Below are 20,203 nucleotides of genomic sequence, written 5' to 3'. Positions count from 1 at the left end.
CACCTGCTTCAGCACCACCCCCACCCCCTCCACCACCACCACCTCCCCAAGGGCCTGAAGAGGGGAACAGGAGTGAGGATGCGGAGGAGGAAGAAGAGGATGATGAGAATGAGGTAGAGGAAAACCCTACTACCCACACTAGGCGTGAGTCTTGGGTGTGGCGGTTATTTACCATTCATGGGAATGTTCCTAAGGCTCGTGCGAACCGTGTTACCTGCAATGAGTGCAAAATGATACTCAGTCGCGGGAAGCACGGTAAGTACAGCTTTGGGACCACTACTATGAAGCGACACCTGAGGTCATTTCACTCTGGGGCTATTCGCAGGGTTGTACCTTGCGAAGAATGTAGCAGGTTGATTTCCTCTACTTCATCCTCTGCTTCTGATCCTGTCACCACAAGGACCACCTCTGTGGGACAGCCTCTTCCTCAAGCTGCCTCACAGGCCATACAGAATGCTGATGACCCTTACCTTTCGAGGGTCACAGTTGTATGTATGTACTGTGACACAGTACTCTGCAGGGGGGAGCGACTTCGTAGTGCTTTTGAGACTATCGTCTCAGAGCACGAGAAGATCTGCTCACTACGCAAATAAAACCCACTCTACATCTTCCTCTCTCAGCTCGCCCTTTCTTATCCCTGTGGTTGGTGTCCCCCCCTTTACCTTCCTTTCCCCTCCTCTCCTAGTGTGTCGTGTATAAAAAACCAAAGAAAATACAAAATATCAAAAATAAAAAAAAAAATAAGGCTCTTTTCAGAGCCGCCTTTCACAGTTAAAAAATAGAAGTGAAAATAAATGAAGCAGGGCCCTTTGTATTTTTTAGAAGTCCGCGGACAGTTCGCGAACATTTAAAAAATTGGGTTGCTACCCCATCACAAACATTGCAATTTTCTCTGGGAGGAAGTGGTGGCTCTGAAAAGAGCTTTTGGGAGGTGTTTGTAAGTCAAAAATTATAAATGCTTAACACCTACTTCAAAATGGATGTTGTAATTCCAAAAAAGGTCGCAATGCATTTTGTACATTTCTCAGAAAAATCTGATTGCCACCATAAGTAAGATGGACTCCATCTTTGCGAAAAATGTTTGTACTACGAAACAGAATATTTTCATTGTGAAAAGAAGACATGCCAAAATCTTTTAGAAAGGCACAAACAGCTTTATTAACATTGCGCCTTGCTTTTTCCATTTGTGGACCAAATGAAGAAGAACGAAGCCACATTTGTCTCTGCGCAATCCGTGAAAATATCACTTGAGAATTAGGAAACATGTCCATAACCTTCCCAAGTCCTTCTTTCATAGCAAATTGCAAAAAAATTCCAGTCACATGTCCTAAACTGTTCCCTCCACAATGAATTACAATTATGTCTGGATGTTGCTCTGTCTCCAAAGTAGCACAGAGAGGTAGCAAGTCCAACCACTTCATTCCACGTACTCCATGCCAGTGTACTTCCACATGTGGGAATCCAAGATCTACAGCTACTCCACAGCTTTCTGCATGCACCTTCAACCAATATATCCATGAATCTCCCAAAATCCATACAATCTTTTTCCTAAAATACACAGACATAGCTATCTGTTGTTCTCTCAGCAAAAACAGTATATGAGAAACTCTCTTCTGGCACAACACACCCACTAAACTTTCCTGACCAATCCCTTTTAGTACTCATTCTCATTTGCATGACTTCTGAACCCAAAAATCCCCGGATGTAACTCCCGATGTCCGCGAACTACCGCCATGTCCGCGGACATATCGTAACATGAACAGCCCTTCTACCATTTCCACTTCACTCTCTCTGCCATTCCATCATTGGATGTAGCTAAGAAATCACATGACCATGCACCAATCACATTCAAGACTCTACATCTAACTGCATCATCATAGATCAGCACTGCAAATGTACTGTGAATCTCTCTGAGTACAAGTGTCATATCATTGGCAAGCACCATCTACCAGAAATACTGTACAAGTCTCCAAGATTTCTACTTGCAGCTCCATGCATATGGATATGCATGAACACAAACTTCAGGTATGCATATTTTCTGTACAGTAGATGAACATATTTTCAAACAGACCTTTAGCTTGTGTAATCTGTAAAATGAATTTACTGTTTTTTTTCAATTTTCTAAAATCAACTATCACTTATAAACCTTTATACTATTTACTTTCTTTATACACACACACTCAAATCAGGTTAAACTAACATTTTTTAAATGAAATATATAGCCTACATATATTCAAACAAAATTACATGCAAGCACAATCTATGTTTAAATCTTTAAAAAAAATACTTATACAATTTCATATTTTTTTGTTTTTATTTATTTATTTACTTAATTACTTTAATTTAGACATGACATTGAGGCGCTATTACCTAGAACAGCTTAGTTACAGAAATAGTAGTATTCACTGGTATATTATAAATTTCACAAGACATAGTAAAGATATTTTTTTTGCTACAGTTAGTCATTCAATACAATGTGTTCATTAAGAACATATCATATGTACTGAACTGATGCAATGTATCTTATGTAAATAAATTAGTTTAATGGTTTTAAAGAAGACACTGAGGATTTCAATTAAAAAAATCAATATCTAAATTAAAAACAGCGCTATATACAAACAAAGTTACTAATTTGAAGCTTTTACAATTGCAGTGAAGACCAGTCCCCTGAAAAGAAGCAGCCGAATTCGAAGAACAAAGAAGAACTAAGAAGTTACCTGTTAATTTAAGAAAAAAAGTAAGTAGAATATCACCATAATATTTGTATTATTACTCAAACATACTATAACGTTAATACAAGCTATTTCTGTGCCTAAAAATAGAGATTGTGCACCATTCTGTCCAAAAATCCCCATGTCTTAAACAGCGATTTACAGCCAGAATGGCCCACAAATTCCTATTTTTCGACACACAAATTACCCAACTCAACCGCTAGAATTTAGATGTTATAGAACAAACAACTGTTTTAATTGTATAGCATTAGATATACTATGTATACTTCTCCACACCACTAGCTTACTTTTTTCTGTCCGCTGAACCCCAGTTTAGTAACACATTAATTTAATAATACCCATCCCTAGTAGTTGTAGTTCCCAATGCACAATCACACACCATTACATACATCTTTATCATCTTACTGAAACACTCATGCACACACCACATATACATTGCAGAACACCCCAACCCATACCTTCTTTATTTTTTTCAACAGACCCTAAAGAATGCCTACCAAAAGTCAAGTACGTAGAAAGCAACGCAAAAGTAGAACAAATCAAAATAAGTGTCCAACATAAGCATCCATCTCTAGCAGAATTTGTAAAAATAAGTTGAAACAAAAGAGCTAATAGTCATTTAGTGAAACACAAGAAGTTTCAAGTACAAAAGCTTTGCCTCCTGTATCAAAATGTAAAACAAACCAAAAAACAATTAACAGAAAATCAGCTATCACTACAGATAAAACTACTTCTTCAAATTTTAATATAGTGCAAAGTAAGCATACCAAGAAAAGTATTTTAGCCAAAATGTACCGTCAAAAAGTCCTTCAAAATCTTATAAAAACAGGAGAGAAATCAAGTTCAATGCTTAAAACCTATCGTAGAAAATTAATCTTAGAAGCGTTGATGGACAGTGCAATTCTTCTCAAAAGAAAGTTATTTATTTTACTGTTAAACAAAATGAAACCACTAACAAAACTAATAACTAAAGTACAAAAAAGACTTCTCAATAAGCGAAATGTCAACAGAAAGAACTTCTTAAGTATCTGCGGAGGTGAATGGAATCACACTACAAGCACAGAACCATATTTTAATGAAGAAGCGTACAAACAAAAGCAAACAAATACAATTGCCATACATAGCAGTGGTCGAGGCTATGAAAAAGTGAATAATACCATAATGGAACAAGAAGTACTCCTAACAAAAATATGCCCTGAAAACCTAGAATTACCCCTCCATTCAACTGAATCAGAACTTCTAGTGTACAAATGGCCATGCACGTCAATGTGTAACATTCCCAAACAATGTTTCAAATCTTTACGCCAATTCCTCAATAAATATGTAAAAAGCAAAGACAAAATCAAAATTAAATTACTGCAAAATATGGATACCTGTCCAGTGCGCAAGTACACAGGACTACAAGGACATTCATTGGCCTGCATTACAGGACCTACTTGTAAAACCACTTTCCATGATATCAAAAGGATATCAACACATCATTCAACTATAAGAAATCTAGTCTATAAACTGTACTATGCTAAAAGTCCTGCTTTAGCACTAGCAAAGTTAAATAACATCCTTCTACATGGTACAGCAAAAGACCTACTTGAAGAAATTCACTATATCCCGAAAAAATATTTTGGAAGTGAAAGCCATTTACAGAATGAAATAGCTTTAAACCAATTAAGCAACAATTCTACACATGGCAACCTTTTGCTAAACACATACAAAAAAGAAATACTAAAATTTAAAAGTACATCAGCTGAAGTACCAAACCATGTATGTGTGTGTTGCCATAGAACTTTTTATAAAAGTAACACAAAAACTGTAGACCTATCATACAAAATAGAAGACAATGAAGATTCTAAATGGTTTGAATTAGCTCTCTACCTTGTAGCAGAAAACAAATATGAAATAACTGAGCCCTTAATACTTTGCAGTTACTGCACTACAAAACTTGACAACAACCAAACTCCTTCACGTGCTATCACAAATCATTTGGAATTATACCCAGTACCAAAACCCCTACAACAACTTAATGTATATGAGAGCATCATAATTCAAACAGTATACCCATTTCAAGCAATAATACGCCTTCAACCAAAAACAGCAAAATTACCTCCCTCTGAATTGGTAAAAGGCATTCGTGGAAAAATAGTTTATTTACCATTAGATCTAAAAGAAAATGTGCATACTCTAGGAGTGCAACGTCCAATGCAGCAATCTTTAATTATCTTAGTAAATGAAGTACCTACAAAAGACAAACAAATATGGCAACAGCTGGTAGATTTATATAAAGTTAGACAAGCCTTCCAATATCTTAAAGAGAATAATGAATATTACAAAGAAATTAATATTGAAGAAAACTTGAAAGATGCAACTGAAATAATTCAAGAAACACATGAAGCTGGTCAATTTGAGCTACTAGATCCTGCTACAATATCAAATACTTTAGACCATTATACAATTCATCCTTTGCACTGTAATGACACCGTAGAAGATGTACTGGAAACTTACCAAATGCGTCAAACAAAAGGATCGCCAATCAGCATATGGGAAAAAAGTATAGAAGCACGTGCTTTTCCTCTACTCTTTCCTATTGGCAAAGGAGGATGGTATGATGATAGACCTATTCAAATATCAGCTTCAGAATACCGCTCATTACGGATGTATTCTGAAGATCCCAGATTTAGACAAAATGTGGAATACATATTCCACCTACTCTTTGAAAGTGAACTAGCAACTTTGTGTTACGGAGTTGCACACATATTAAAATCAGGATCACACTTTCAAATGACAGCTACACAATTATTACAAAAAGTGCAACAAAAGGATGAGGTTTTGCAATCAAATATTACAAATCTATTAGCAAATATGCATGGTACTAAAGAGTACTGGTTTCGACGTCATGGAGATGTACGTTGTATGATCAGAAACCTTGGCCCACCCACTTGGTTTGTTACATTAAGTTGTGCAGAATATGCATGGGAAGATTTACATGATTTCCTACGCATATCAAATAAAAACAAAACAAACATAGATATACTAACACCTGGAGAACTTTGTTCTTTGGATCCTGTTAATGTTTCAAGATATTTTCACCATCGCTTCATTGCTATACTACATTTTATTTGTAATAAAACTGTTCCCCCCCTTGGAGAAGTGCAACACTTCTTTTGGAGAAAAGAATACCAAGCCAGAGGAGCACCACATATCCACATGCTTTTATGGATTAAAGATGCTCCTAAATTTGGTCAAGACAGTGATGCCACTGTTTTACAGTTTATTGAAAAATATGTCACTTGTGAAATTCCATCAGAAGCCACAAATAGTGATCTTCATGCACACATTTTACAATTTCAAAGACACAAATGTTGAAAATATTGTCTTCGCAAATACAAAAACAAAGGGAAATACTACACCAAAGGCCGATTTGGTTTCCCTAGACCAGTTACAAATAAAGGTCAAGTGAACAACCTCATGTCTTCAGTTAGACATAGTGTTAAAGGTAAGTCACCTAAAAATACATATTACATAAAAAGAAAAGAAGAAGAAAAATATATCAATGATTATAATGCAATCATTGCCCACTTATGGAATGCAAACATAGATGTTCAGTACATTGCAGACAATTCTACTGCAGTTGCACGATATGTCACAGCATACTTAACTAAAGCAGAAAAGACAGAGCTCCAAGACCTCTGGAATGACCTGTCATCAGATAAAACAGTATCTCAGAAATTATACAGCTTGGGCATAAAAATGCACACCCATAGAGAATGTGGATCATATGAAGCAGCTGATCGTTTAACTGGTACTGCATTGTATGGTAAATCTGAAAATATAGAATGGCTAAGTCTTGGTCCAGCTAAATCTAGAAAAAGAGTTCCAAAATCATATGAAGATATAGAAACAAGAACCAAACATGATCCCAACAGCCAAAACATTTAAAAAAACAATTTATTGGACACATACTACCCAAACAGAAGTAATACTTTGGAAAACATGTGTCTATACCACATAGCCCAAAACTACACATACAAAAATAATATGAAACCTGATGAAAAAAAAGGTAAATATAGAGTGACAAACTGTGAAGGCAGCTTAGTTAAACTCACTAAACCAAATTTAATTAATCATATCAAATTGTCATTAAAGACTCCTCAACATAAAGAAGTATATTACATGTCCCTGCTACAACTCTTCAAACCATGGAGAAAAGAAGAACAATTACTAGATAACTATGACTCATATGAGGATGCTTTCAAAGCAAATGAAAGCACTATAACTGATGTAAACCTTACACAGTACAAAACAATGTTGCACAATGAACAGCAACACGAAGAAGACCTCCAAGCCCAACTAGATAAGGACACTCCTGACAGTAGTCAACCTTCTGTAACAGGAAGCCAAGAACCACTGGGAGAACCACTAATAATAAATGAGGCAGAATTAGCTATGATAGAAGTAGAAAACACTATGTGTCAGTATGAAGATAAAGAAGACTTAACTATACTACAATCAAAACTAAACAATGAGCAAAGTAGCATTTTTCAAGAAGTAACAAAACAAACTGCACATGGTGTAAAACATGAAAATAAAGAATGTTCCTGCCATAATTATAAACCTATACTACTGTACGTCAGTGGTGAAGCTGGTTCTGGCAAAACATTCCTAATCAAAATCATTAGTAAGTTCCTTCAACAATTGAAAAAGCAACAAACCGTCAGCTGTTGTCACTGCCCCCACAGGTTTAGCTGCCTACAACATAGGTGGTGTTACATTACACCGATTACTACTATTACCAGTAGAACACCAGAACAAATTAGACTATTACAAACTTTCTGCAGAAGCTGCAATGGAATTACGCAGAGTATTGAAACAAATGAAAATGCTACTAATAGATGAAGTGAGCATGGTCTCCAACCTGATGTTAGCTTTGATTCACCTCAGATTACAAGAAGTACTCAAAACAGACTATGAAGAGCTCTTTGCAGGAAAACACAATATTGTTTTTGGATATCTGCTTCAATTAACACCAGTAAAAGGTGAGCCTATTTTTAAAACATTAAGACACAAATTATGCCGTAAAACTGTTGGCAGCATTGGAAATGTCAACCTTTGGCAACATTTCCAATACATAGAATTAACAGAAAACATGCGGCAATCTGCAGATCTCACTTATGCCAACATTTTAAAAAGTATCAGAGTTGGTATACTTTCTAAAGAAGCAGAAGCAATATTGAAAACCCGGCAAATGAATGCACTTTATGGCGATAATGCATGTACTACAGATGTTATGGAACAATTAGCCCACAAAAATGTCAATTGTATGGCCTTAATGCCAACTCTTGCAAGCTGTTTCAAATTCAATGAAATCATGCTAAGTAAAGAAATGCAACCAATCATGGAAATTAGCGCCACAGACAAACTAGATGTACATGGTATGACACTACCCATGTGTAACCAAGCCACAACAAGACTAAATAGTTTAGAAAAATCAATCTCAAACACAGCAGGCCTAGAAAAGATATTAAAATTATCCTTAAATTGCAGAGTAATGCTTAAACGTAACCTTGACGTGGACCAAGGACTAGTTAATGGAGCACTGGGTACAGTTGTTGGCTTTCAAACATATCCACGCGACAACAAAATTCAGTTTGTCAATATACTCTTTGACAAACTTTCAGAAGTAAAAAGGATAGGACGCTCAACAGCTAGATTCCTTCTCTTCAAAGATATGTATGTACGCAGAGAACAATTTTCTCTAACTCTTGCATACGCAGTCACGATTCATAAATCACAAGGTCTTACCCTAGACAAAGCAATGATAGATATTGGTAACACAGTCTTTAAAGAAGGCATGAGCTATGTAGCACTATCACGCTTACATACACTTGACGGTCTATTTCTAATCAACTTTGATGCAAGTAAAATAAACGCTGATATTCCTTGCATTTTAGAATACAGTAGACTTCACTCACTATACACCCCCCACCTAAACACATATTCTGTTCCACAAAAAGTAAAACGTTATAAAAGAAAAATAAATCAAACAGAAATGCAACAGGATGTCACTGAAAATCCTCCAAAGAGAGTAAAAGAAACTAATACTTCATCAAGTACCACAAGCAAAAAAAGAATCAATTAGGGAAAGTAAACCAGGTACTTCTTTAAAGAAGGAAGACAAACTCCAAAAAAAGCAGTTAGATGCAGAACTACCTGGACCATTTACATTCTCAAATATAGTTGGTGTAAATTGCTACGCAAATGTAGCAATGAATATTCTATTTCAATTACCACCAATTGTTGACAACATTTACTTACACAGTACACACCCATTGTGTTTGCAAATGTTAGTACTTCACAGAAATGCAGCAAACAATCCTGACAACACGTATAGTGTTTATGGAATAATACAACAATTGGACTACTGTCCTGGAATGGTGAAATTCACTATAAACTCACAGGAAGATCCACAAGAATTTCTAATGTACTTACTACAAGTACTGGAAAACAAAAACATACCTATAAATGAAATCTTTCAGATTTCATACATGTGGAAACATACATGCACTCTCTGCAACAATGGGACACAAGAAGAAATCCCCAATGAACGCTTCATATATATATCAATACCAAATTGTGAATCCATTCCATTTCAGCGACTTGTACAAAATGCAAACCATGGTAGATTATGCTCTACCTGCAATTCAGATAATCGCTCCACGTTAGTAATACAAACACATAGTAAATACATAATACTAATGCTTCTACGTTACAATGCAGATGGTACCAAAAACAACTGCAAGCTGACTGGATTCACACATGGTCAAATATCACTTGGTAAGAAAACCTTCACAACAATAGGTATAATCTACCATTCAGGAGCCACAACCAATTCAGGACACTACACTGCATATATAAAAAAGAAATGTGGATGGTTTGAATGTAATGATAGTACCATTACTCTAAAGCAGAGATTACCAGGAAATCTTACAAACACTTATTTGATGTTCTTAAAACCAAAATTTGATAACTAAACTGTATTTAAACCCTAAGTAAATAGTGTTAAAACAATATAAACTGTTAGAATACTCCAAAAGCTATCTAACTGCTCAAAGATTCTACAACAAATAATCAGATAAATGAATACCACTAAATTAGACCAAAAAATACACAGTTAGAATACGCCAATTGGTATCTAACTGTCCCAAAATTTAACAATATCCAAATTGATAAATCAATACCACTAAAATATATCAAAAAAATAGACAGTTAGAATACGCCAATTGGTATCTAACTGCTCCAAAATTTTATAATATCAAAACAAATAAATAATATGTTACTGCTCCAAAAAAATACAACAAGCCAAAGTATAAAGCATTAGCCAGAAACAACAAGTGAACACTGAAAACAAACAAACAAATAAACTGTAGCATAACAGAAAAAGGTTTTTTTTTAATCCAACGGATTTTTTTTTCTCCCACAGACCCAATGATTTTAGCAACAAATACAGAATCTGAGCAAATTGCACAGTACTCTGATTTGTAATCTACTAAATATGAGGGTAAAAAAAAAAAGTATATTGATTATACAATGTAATAAGTCATTACAAAATACTAATACTAACATGCTATTTTCTTTTATCACAGAAATTAACAAGAAATACATGTACTCCGGTTACTAGACCAAACAGTAAGTATACAATAATAAGGAGAACCATAGCAGCATATCACATCCATAGTATCAAATACCTTTGTTCCTTATACATTTGTTTTTCACCCAAAGTTATAAGCAAATATGAATGTGATATGCTGCGGTGGTTGTTGCCAGGGCATAGAGTCTTGGGTGCATGGCCAAATGGCCATGCACCCAAGACTCTATGCCCTGGCAACAACCACCGCAGCATATCACATCCATAGAGTCAAACATTTCAACTATGGTCTATGGAAACTTTTAATGTCCGCGGACATTATGAGTGTTCTTAGAACACTTTCAACTTGCCAGCGAACAATACAGACAGCGTTTTCAGGACACCCCCTACGAACATTTCAGAACAACGCGATAGTTCTTAGAACACTTTCAACTTGACAACGAACAATACGGACAGTGTCCTCAGAACACCCCCATTTCGTTTATTTGCGAACATTTCAGGACACCATGAGTGTTCTAAGAACACATTCAACTTGACAGAGAACAATACGAACAGCATCTTCAGGACACCCCTACGAACATTTCAGAACAACGCGAGAGTTCTTAGAACACATTCAACTTGAAAGAGAACAATACGGACAGCGTCCTCAGGAAACCCCCTTTTTGTTTATTTGCAAACATTTCAGGACACTGCGAGTGTTCTTAGAACACATTCAACTTGCCAGCGAACAATATGGACTACGCCTTGAGGACACCCCCTACGAACATTCCAGGACACCGCAAGTGTTCTTAGAAACGTCTTCAGAACACCCCCATTTTGTTTATTTGCGAACATTTCAGGACACCGCGAGTGTTATTAGAACACATTCAACTTGACAGAGAACAATACGGACAGCGTCCTCAGGACACCCCCTACGAACATTCCCCAGACACCGCGAGTGTTCTTAGAAGCGTCTTCAGAACACCACCATCTTGTTTATTTGCGAACATTTCAGGACACCGCGAGTGTTCTTAGAACACATTCAACTTGTCAGCCACAACCCCCATTCATATTTGCGAACATTTCAGGACACAGCGAGTGTTCGACAACGTCTTCAGAACACCCCCATTTTGTGTATTTGCGAACATTTCAGGACACCGCGAGTGTTCTTAGAACATATTCAACTTGACAACGAACAATACGGACAGCGTCCTCAGGACACCCCCATTTTGTTTATTTGCGAACATTTCAGGACACTGCGAGTGTTCTTAGAACAGTTTCAGTTTGCTTGCGAACAAAACTGACACATATTGAGTCCTCAGAACACCCCCCATTCAGTTTATTTAGAACATTTCAGAACACCCGTGATGTCCGCAGACAAATCGAACACAAAAAGAACGTCTAACACATAAAAAAACACAACTTTCATCCTATCTCATACACTCCCACCCTCCCCAAACACTCCTACACACCAACACACTCTACTAAATACAAATTTTGAACAAACTTTCACCGCGCTGTCCGCGGACGACCGCAAATCCAAGATGGCGGGCGCTACCGAAAATCTGACGCGCTTCACGCTCCACGTCGTCCAATCAGCGAACACGTTGCATGTCCGCGAACATCACGCAAGCCGATTGGCCAATCAGGATACTGTCCGCGGAGCGAACAGGGAAGTGTGTCCGGGGACCGAACACAGATATCACTAAATTTTTTTACCTACTTTTTGGTCATTTAAAAAAAAACTACTGGATGGATTTTCACCAAATTTGCAAAAGCACGCTTTCGGGACCAATCCGCTGCTCCTGGTCCAAAGTTGGTGAAAATCCGTCCAGCGGTTTGGTCTGTAGACGCAAGCAAACATTTTTTCCCATTCAGTCTATGCCCCCCCTTAACAAATCCACACCAAACATTGTAAAACAATTCAGAGGGACCCAAATACTTTTTTTGCAAAGTTTGGTGAGGATTCGTCCAGGGAGAGCGAAGTTATAAGCCACCCAAAAAGTGCTCTTCCTATGGAAACACCAACTTAACCATAACTACATGGCCACTACCGTGGCCATGTTATATTTATATACATATATATATACATATATATATATATATATATATATATATATATATATATAGGTGCTTGCCATGGTCTATCTATTATAAGCTTATAACTAGCTTCACGATCACTTTGCTGCTTGGATTTCTTCTGCATCTGTACAAGTGTAAAATTAGTTGATATCTTCATCTGTTTCTGCAGCATAAGCTTCTTCATCCTGAGCCCAAGATATCACTTATCCTTGTTGCTTTCTTGATGCCTTATAGAATATCTGCATTCACTGATCTCTGCATCTCTTCTGTGTGCGCCATCTCTCTCTGCGTGACGTCACCATTCATCCTTGTCTTTCTTCTGCTCTGCTTCTTCGGGAATCCCATTCAGATGGCCATAATTTTGTCTTGCGTGCAGGTATGGTTTTCTCAATGGGTACCTTGCCTCCCAGATTCTCTTAGGTATTGGTACTCTTATGGGTACTGCACACAGTCCACGGTCTGCTCTTTGCTGGTTCAACTGTTCTGCATACGTCACATACTTTGGTTCCCATTCTATAGGTAATATGGGCGAAGCAGTTGGAGGGGGAGCACTTGGCTCCTCCTCTACCGGTAGTCTTCAGTGTTGATTCATTGATTTAATTGGGGTTTCCTGTCAATGCGAGACCTTTTTTGAAGAATCGTCTTGTTTGGTTGAATGAGCTAACTTCGAAATTGGTCACTCAGTTAAAGATGATTGACATAAAGTTTGGCAGGTTCTTTTTGAAACCTGTTATAAGATCCTATGAGGCAAACATCATTCCTAAGCTCCTTTATGGAATTGAGACCCACCCTTTTGCTATATTAGACCACTTAACAATTCTGGAGGGAAGAATCTGGAAACGTGTGCTAAACCTACCTATGAGTTTTCCAGCTTTAGCAATTCGATATGAATTGGGATTAGTCTCCCTAAAAGCTAGAGCATATTGGAAAACGTTATCACTCTTCAGAAAGATTCTATGTCCGGTAGGCATATCTTTATTTGTAGATTTGATACCTTTTATATTAAGCAGTGTTGTAGGAGAATTCGAGCCCTTCAGGAGTTATGCAATATGTTATTGGAAATAATTAGCTGCTGGGCACAGGATTTGATTGACAACCCAGGCAAGGTAAAGTTAGTGTTATACCAACATGATTGGACATTGACATTGGAAGGTTTTCATTTGTATCCATCTTTGGCCCAATTGAGGAATGGTTACAAAAGAAGGGGCATGTTAGCCCCATTCCTGAGTATATACCCAGACAAATCGACATGTGCACTTTTTATTTGCTTTTGCTGGGACTTGTGTTCTAAACATATAAAAAATAAAAAATAAAAAAAGAATAGGTGTGTTGAAGACCACCAAACACTGGGTAATGGATTTTAATGTATTTATTCAGTTTATACTTGATGAGAAATGTAAATTGGTATGTAAATATGTGAAGTATGGGTTTGTGTTTTTAAAGGAAATGTATTTTGCTTCATTTGAAGGGTTCTTTTCTCCCAAAAAAATCAAAATAAACCAAAAAAGATATGCAAATGAATGTTTCGACTCTGTGAAAGATACAGTGAGCTAAAAGGTGGTTGTAGACCCTCCCGAGTGGGAACCTACCCATAGAACAGGTTATTTGGCTGTGTTCGTTCTCGGTAGAGGAGCTCTCAGGCCTTTTTGTATAAATATTTAGGGACTTGGAGTCTCATCCTAAATTACCCAGGGTAATCCCGGCGTGGACCCTGTGATGCTGGAAATGCATCGGAGGGAGAGGGCCTCCGTATCCTGGTCCTTTTCTGCTTTTTATCGTGTGTTCTGTCGTGTTTTCCGCGCAGGAGTTCATGTGGGACTCCTGGCGGTGCAGCTCTCTTTCTTTTGGTTTGGTGAACGGACCCGTGGGATACCCTTATGGCACCCATGGGTGGGGGTACAACCCTATTCCCCTAGTGTATGTTTTTGGGCACCTGTGGGTGGCCCACAGAGCAGGGTATGGGCTGGTGGCAGCTCCATGCTGAATTTGACGGGTGCGCGGATTATCCTCCATTTTGGGATACCGCGGCCCTGCCATTGGGATCAGTTGATTCCTGATGGAAAACAAGATGGCCCCGGTGGCCTCTTGCTTTCTATTACCCATTACCTTGTTTTGCCAAAGTCCTGGGAAGCCCTGACTCTGTCCCTTCTCCCTGACTGGCGGTTGGATGGAAGTGCCATATATGTTGTTGTTGTGAAGGCCCAGTCAGACTAGCTGGAGCCTTCCCGGTGATGTATGTCGTGGGTACCTCCTGTGGGTGGGACCTGGGTGAATAGAGTGTGTGACGAATATGCATTCTGTGTTGTGGGTGTCTAGTATCTGGTGGTTGACACAATGACCGAGACAACCCTGCCCGAAACCGGCATGAATGCAGCTTGGAGTGTTGAATGGCTCGGTACTTGTCCCAATACACATAACTTGTTGTGAGTGTCTGGAGAGAAGTGAATGGCCTGAATACCTCGTGTGCCTGATTGGCTGCCTGCCTGCATGAATGCCCGTAGTCGTGATTGGATGCTTGAGTGTGACCCAGCGGAATGAATGGGAGATCAACAGTATATCTGGGTACCTCTCACTGCTAGGAATCGTGTTCAGAAGCTGAAGTCCACTATGATGAGTAACTGGATTAACTGACGCTTGACCTTGAAGCCCTGCTGGACGAGAAGAATTGCTGCTGCTCTCCTTCACAATCTGAAAGCTGCTGTGCCTCCAAGGACTGACCCAGAGAGGACCTGGTAAGGCGCCCTCTTCCCGAGCTACGAGGGACCATCGTGCACAGCTGATCTTTGCCAACGCTCCCTGGTAGACAGACCTTCGACAGGCTGCCGACCCGATACGGGGACGGCTGCGGAACTCCAAGGAGAAGCACTCGGACTGTTGTCCGCCACTGTCGATGACAGCCGTCGCCGACCGGAGCCGCTGTGCTCCCGTTTGCCTAAGAACTTTCATTGATCATCGGACGCTCTCGTCTGCATCGTCACCCGCTTGTCTCCCACTGGAGAAGGCCCGACCGTCGACGCGCCGAGGAGTATCCACCGGTGGGTTTCCCGCCACCTACAGACCGCAGAGACGCCGACGACTCGACGCCCTTGCTGGGCCACAGTTCTTCATCATCTCTTTGCGGTCCAGAACTATTGTCACCGAGGTGCCCCACACGCCTCTTCCTTGCAGGACGCCAACGCTCTGTCGTCGACAAGCACCGCTAGGAATGCAGCGGCCACTTCCCTGCCATAGTTCACCCTGTTCACCGTCGGACGTTCGACGACCCGTGACTCCTGCCTTAAAGGGAGGGCACTCAAGAAGGGCCGTCGATTCCCCGACACCGAACGCCAAGTTCCCCGACACCTCTCGACGATCCGTGGCTCCCGCCTGAAAGGGAGGCACTCAAGAAGGATCGGTCGGTGCATCGCCGGAGAACTCTACTCCACCAGGTACATTGGGGAAGTAAAACCTTAACAGGAAGAAGTAAGACTATTGAACATTTGGACTGGGCTTGTGCTATATATCTTTATTTATAGGTTGCCCAGGTGGGGGGATCTCCACACAGAACTGCGCCTAGAGGTAGGGGCCAGTGTTCTACCTATTGTTTCAACCATCTTGCGTTCCTTCCTATCTCTATTGCTGGTTTACTCGTTATTGATCTGTGTGACATTTTAACCGGACAGTTGATGCACTTTAATGAGATTCGATAACATTAGTGGTACCACTCTAGACGTGTATATATTTATCATTATTGACTTCCAAGTACAAAGTGCTTTATTGTGATCGTGTGCATACCTTTGAATATTAATTATATAAAGACTGTGTTTTCAGTAATACAGTGTGTGTACATTCCTTTGTGGGGGTTCGGGGAACACACTGTACTTAAGAACCAGCCCACATCACCTCCTGAGAAGCTAGGCCTTGATTGCTCGTCCATTGCTACCACAATAGAGAATCTTGGCTGGGGTCCTCTGTGCCTCTCCTCTACCATATAGAGAACGGAAGTACAGACCCCCCACCGGTCTTTACAGACCCCTTGCTCACTGTGCTTAGAGAGTCACAGCTTCACCTCGCTGAAACACATGTCTGAGGTTGCTGTTGGTACTCTTGTTCAGAGGGAAATTTCGGTGCCTGACTGCCAGGTCATGGGACCAGATTGATATGCAAATGGCTGTTTCTACTCTGTGAAAGGTACAGTGAGCTAAAACGAGGTTGTATACCGTCTCAAGTGGGAACCTACCCATAGAATAGTAAAACTAGTATGCTGAGGCATGCAAAAAGATCCAGGACAAAAGTGCCTTGTTAGTGGTGATTGCAAAATGAATTTTAATTTCAACTATAGTGAGATAAATGCCCGCTAATTACATGTGTTTCGGCCCCTAACGGCCTTTTTCAAATTAGGGCTGGCGTAATCAAAACTGGTGCAAAATTAAATAAACAGCACAAATGTATTCCATCATACACATTCAAGGCAGAGATATAAAAACAAAACAGTAAACACATTTTTCAATATCATGGTATCAATATAACAATACGACTGTGTAATTGACAGATCACAAAGGTTCATTGGTCAGTTGTAAAAAGAAAACAACACACAAAAAAAGAGATAATAATAATGGTTAAATGGGGAGAGGTAAAAAGGAGAGACATACAAACAAAACAAGAGACAAAAGAAAATTAATGCATTAGTCTCGGTTGTCCTATCCAAATAGTGTACAGTTAGAAACCACGGCTAATTCTTGTCAAAAACTTACTCACACCGGGGGTCATTGACTTCTCATTCAGGAATAGTATATTGGGTCAAATCCCATTCATATCTATGTAATTCCCGAGAGAAAGATATAAAATTCTCTTTAGGCTCCTAATTGTTAAACTTCAAGAGATTGCACTCAATATTGTTGCACTCAAAAAAGTTATGTTTCATTGTGCATGTTATATTGTGGTAGTAATGCAAACGCTGCATTGCTCCTCCATTTTGTAAGGTGCAATGTTGCGTTCTGGTTAGTTTCCATGTAAAAAGTACGTTTAACTACATGTGTTTTATGTTTGACAAAATGTGCTCTCAATATTGTTATTCTTTAATTTACATTTCAATGCACGTGTCCATTATATAGGATCTAATGCTGCGCTCTTGTTAGTCTCCATAATCCATGCTGTAAACAGTCATAGATTAAACTAAGCGTCTCAGTTTGTTCGAAATAATATCAACGCAGTATTCTACCTCCAATACATGATGTTTTTAGTTCAATTCAATCGCAATATTGCGTCTCATCCGAAACGAAACTATCATTATCTATCATCTGCCTATTACATGTCCCCACATCTTTAAACACCCTATTGTGAGAACACTGGTATGCCTTGACAGCAAAAGCCACTTACTTAGAAGGAACAGAAATCTCTCGCATCGGCTGCACTCGTCCAGTCGAGCGCCATCTTGGAGCCTAATTTAGCAGTTCCCATGGCTACCCGACGCCAACGCTGTCGCTTCGCCCTGTTGCTTGGCAACAGGCGCGCGAGCAGTCTAAACTGCATGCTCTGATTGCAGTTGCCTAAATTAACTCATTTAGCTACTCATTTGATTGTTACCATGTACCGCTTAGCCCCATTACTTAGCGTATATCTATAAGTTAAATATACTGTTTATCTTGGTTTGAATTAACTCATTTAATCATTATGAAAGTGAAATTACCGAATGTGTCAATAATTACATTCTTCAAACTGTTGTTGGACATCTAAATACAGGTGCTATTTCATAGTTGCTGTGTAATTACCTTAATCGTGTAGGCACACTGGTTAGTGCGTGCTAACATGGACATTGTGTTTCTGGTTAATGTAAAAAGTGATCTAGTAGAAATTATCCAAATAAAGAACTGTAACGAAAACGTGTTTTAAGAAAAAGAGAACATATTAGTGCATACCGTTGTTATTAATGAGTACTGTTGCAATAGTTGAGACAGTTAATTTCCATTCCAACTATACCAAAATTTATATCTGCCAATGCCTATACCACCACAAATCTGAAATCACATATCCAACTAGTTTCAACCACATGAGTGAGGTTAAATGCATTCAAGTCATTATAAAAATTATACCATTTCTGTATCGAGATTTAACCCGAGTACCGTTGCATTAAAGAAACAAATAATTTTAGCTTCTGCTTGGCGTAATGCGCATACACGATCTCCTCCCCTCTTATTCATAGTAACATGCTTTAAGCCAATAAACTGTATGTCAGCCTTATTGTCCAACTGGTGATTCTGTTGCCAATGCACTGCCAGGGGTAGGGTCGGGTCTTGACTGCCAATTTTAGCAAGATGTTCTCGAATTCTAATTCTAAGCTCTCTTTTGGTGCTACCTATATACAGTTTTGTACACGTACATTTAACAGCATAGACAACATACTTTGTTCTGCAATTGATCATTTGTTTAATCAAAAATGTTTTTCCATTATGGCCCTCCAGGATTTTGATTTTGTGTATATAGTTTTTACCATAAAGCTGTTCCACCCTGTGTGTAAGTGTTATTCCCAGGTATTTTATGCCGTCCTCTGCTATCTTGAGGTTTAGTGCTTTAGCTACTCTCGCTATCTCCCCCCTGTCTCCCGCCAGAATTAGAATTTCCGATTTGTTCCTATTAATTTTTAAGCCTGAGATGGCCCCGAATTCTTCAAGCTCCCCTACGGCTGCCGCCAATGTTCGGCCCGGCTCTTCTAATGCTAGCAGCATATCATCCGCATATGCGGTTACCTTGTGTTGTATGCCTGCCATGTCTATCCCTTTAATATGTGTAGTTTCTCTTAATTTCAGAAGTAGGGGTTCTAGAAAGATAGCATATAATAGTGGGGAGAGCGGACATCCCTGCTTTGTTCCCCGGGATATGCGTACCTTTTCCGTAACCTCCCCATTGACGGCCACTCTGCATGTAGGGGCGATATAGTTTGCTCTTATTGTTGCAATGAAGTTCTCCCCAAATCCCATGGAGTGCAGGGTCTTAAAGAGCATGGACCACTCCACCCGGTCAAATTTTCTCTGCATCTACTGCAAGTAGAATAGCCGGGGTTTGCTTTATGCCAATTTTTTCTACCAAGTGAATGATCCGTCTAAGGTTGTCGTGAGTTTGTCTTCCTGGGATAAAGCCCGATTGGTCTAGATGTATTATCTTCGGGAGAAGAGGGGAAAGTCTGGCGGCTAAAATCTTAGTGCATATTTTCGCATCTATGTTTATGAGGGAGATTGGTCTATACGAAGCTGGGAATGAAGGGTCCTTCCCTGGTTTGTGAAATACTAGGACCTTTGCTTCGTTCATAGTGGGGGTCACATTGCCACTATCTTTAAATGAGTTTAGGAGCCTGGTCAAGACTGGGATTAGCAGATCCGCATATTTTTTATGAAATGGGGCCGTGAAGCCATCCGGACCTGGAGCTTTATTTATTGGGAGGTTATTTATTGCTTTTTTAACTTCCTCTTCTTTAATTGGGTCCTCTAAGGCCTGCCTGTCTGCTTCTGAGATTTGTGGGAAGGTGAGGTTTTTCAGGTATGTGTCCTGTGCGTTTTCCTCTGGGTGGTCAGTGGAGTATATTCTCTAAACACTTCCCCTATGTCTTGTGTGCGCGTGAGATGCTCCCATGTCGTGTTAGTGATGCTTTTAATCGTAATGTCTTTCTGTTTTGCGCGGAGTTGTTTAGCTAGTAGCCTATCTGCTTTGTTTGCTTTTATGTAGTACCTTTGTTTTAGGTATAGCAGGCTCCTTTCCGCTCCTTTTGTACGTAGCATTTCTAGTTGACCTTGGGTAT

This window comes from Ambystoma mexicanum, chromosome 13 (genome assembly GCF_040938575.1).
Source record: "Ambystoma mexicanum isolate Mex_15411 chromosome 13, UKY_AmexF1_1, whole genome shotgun sequence".
Taxonomy (NCBI): Eukaryota; Metazoa; Chordata; class Amphibia; order Caudata; family Ambystomatidae; genus Ambystoma; species Ambystoma mexicanum.
Note: the sequence above shows the minus strand (reverse complement) of the source record.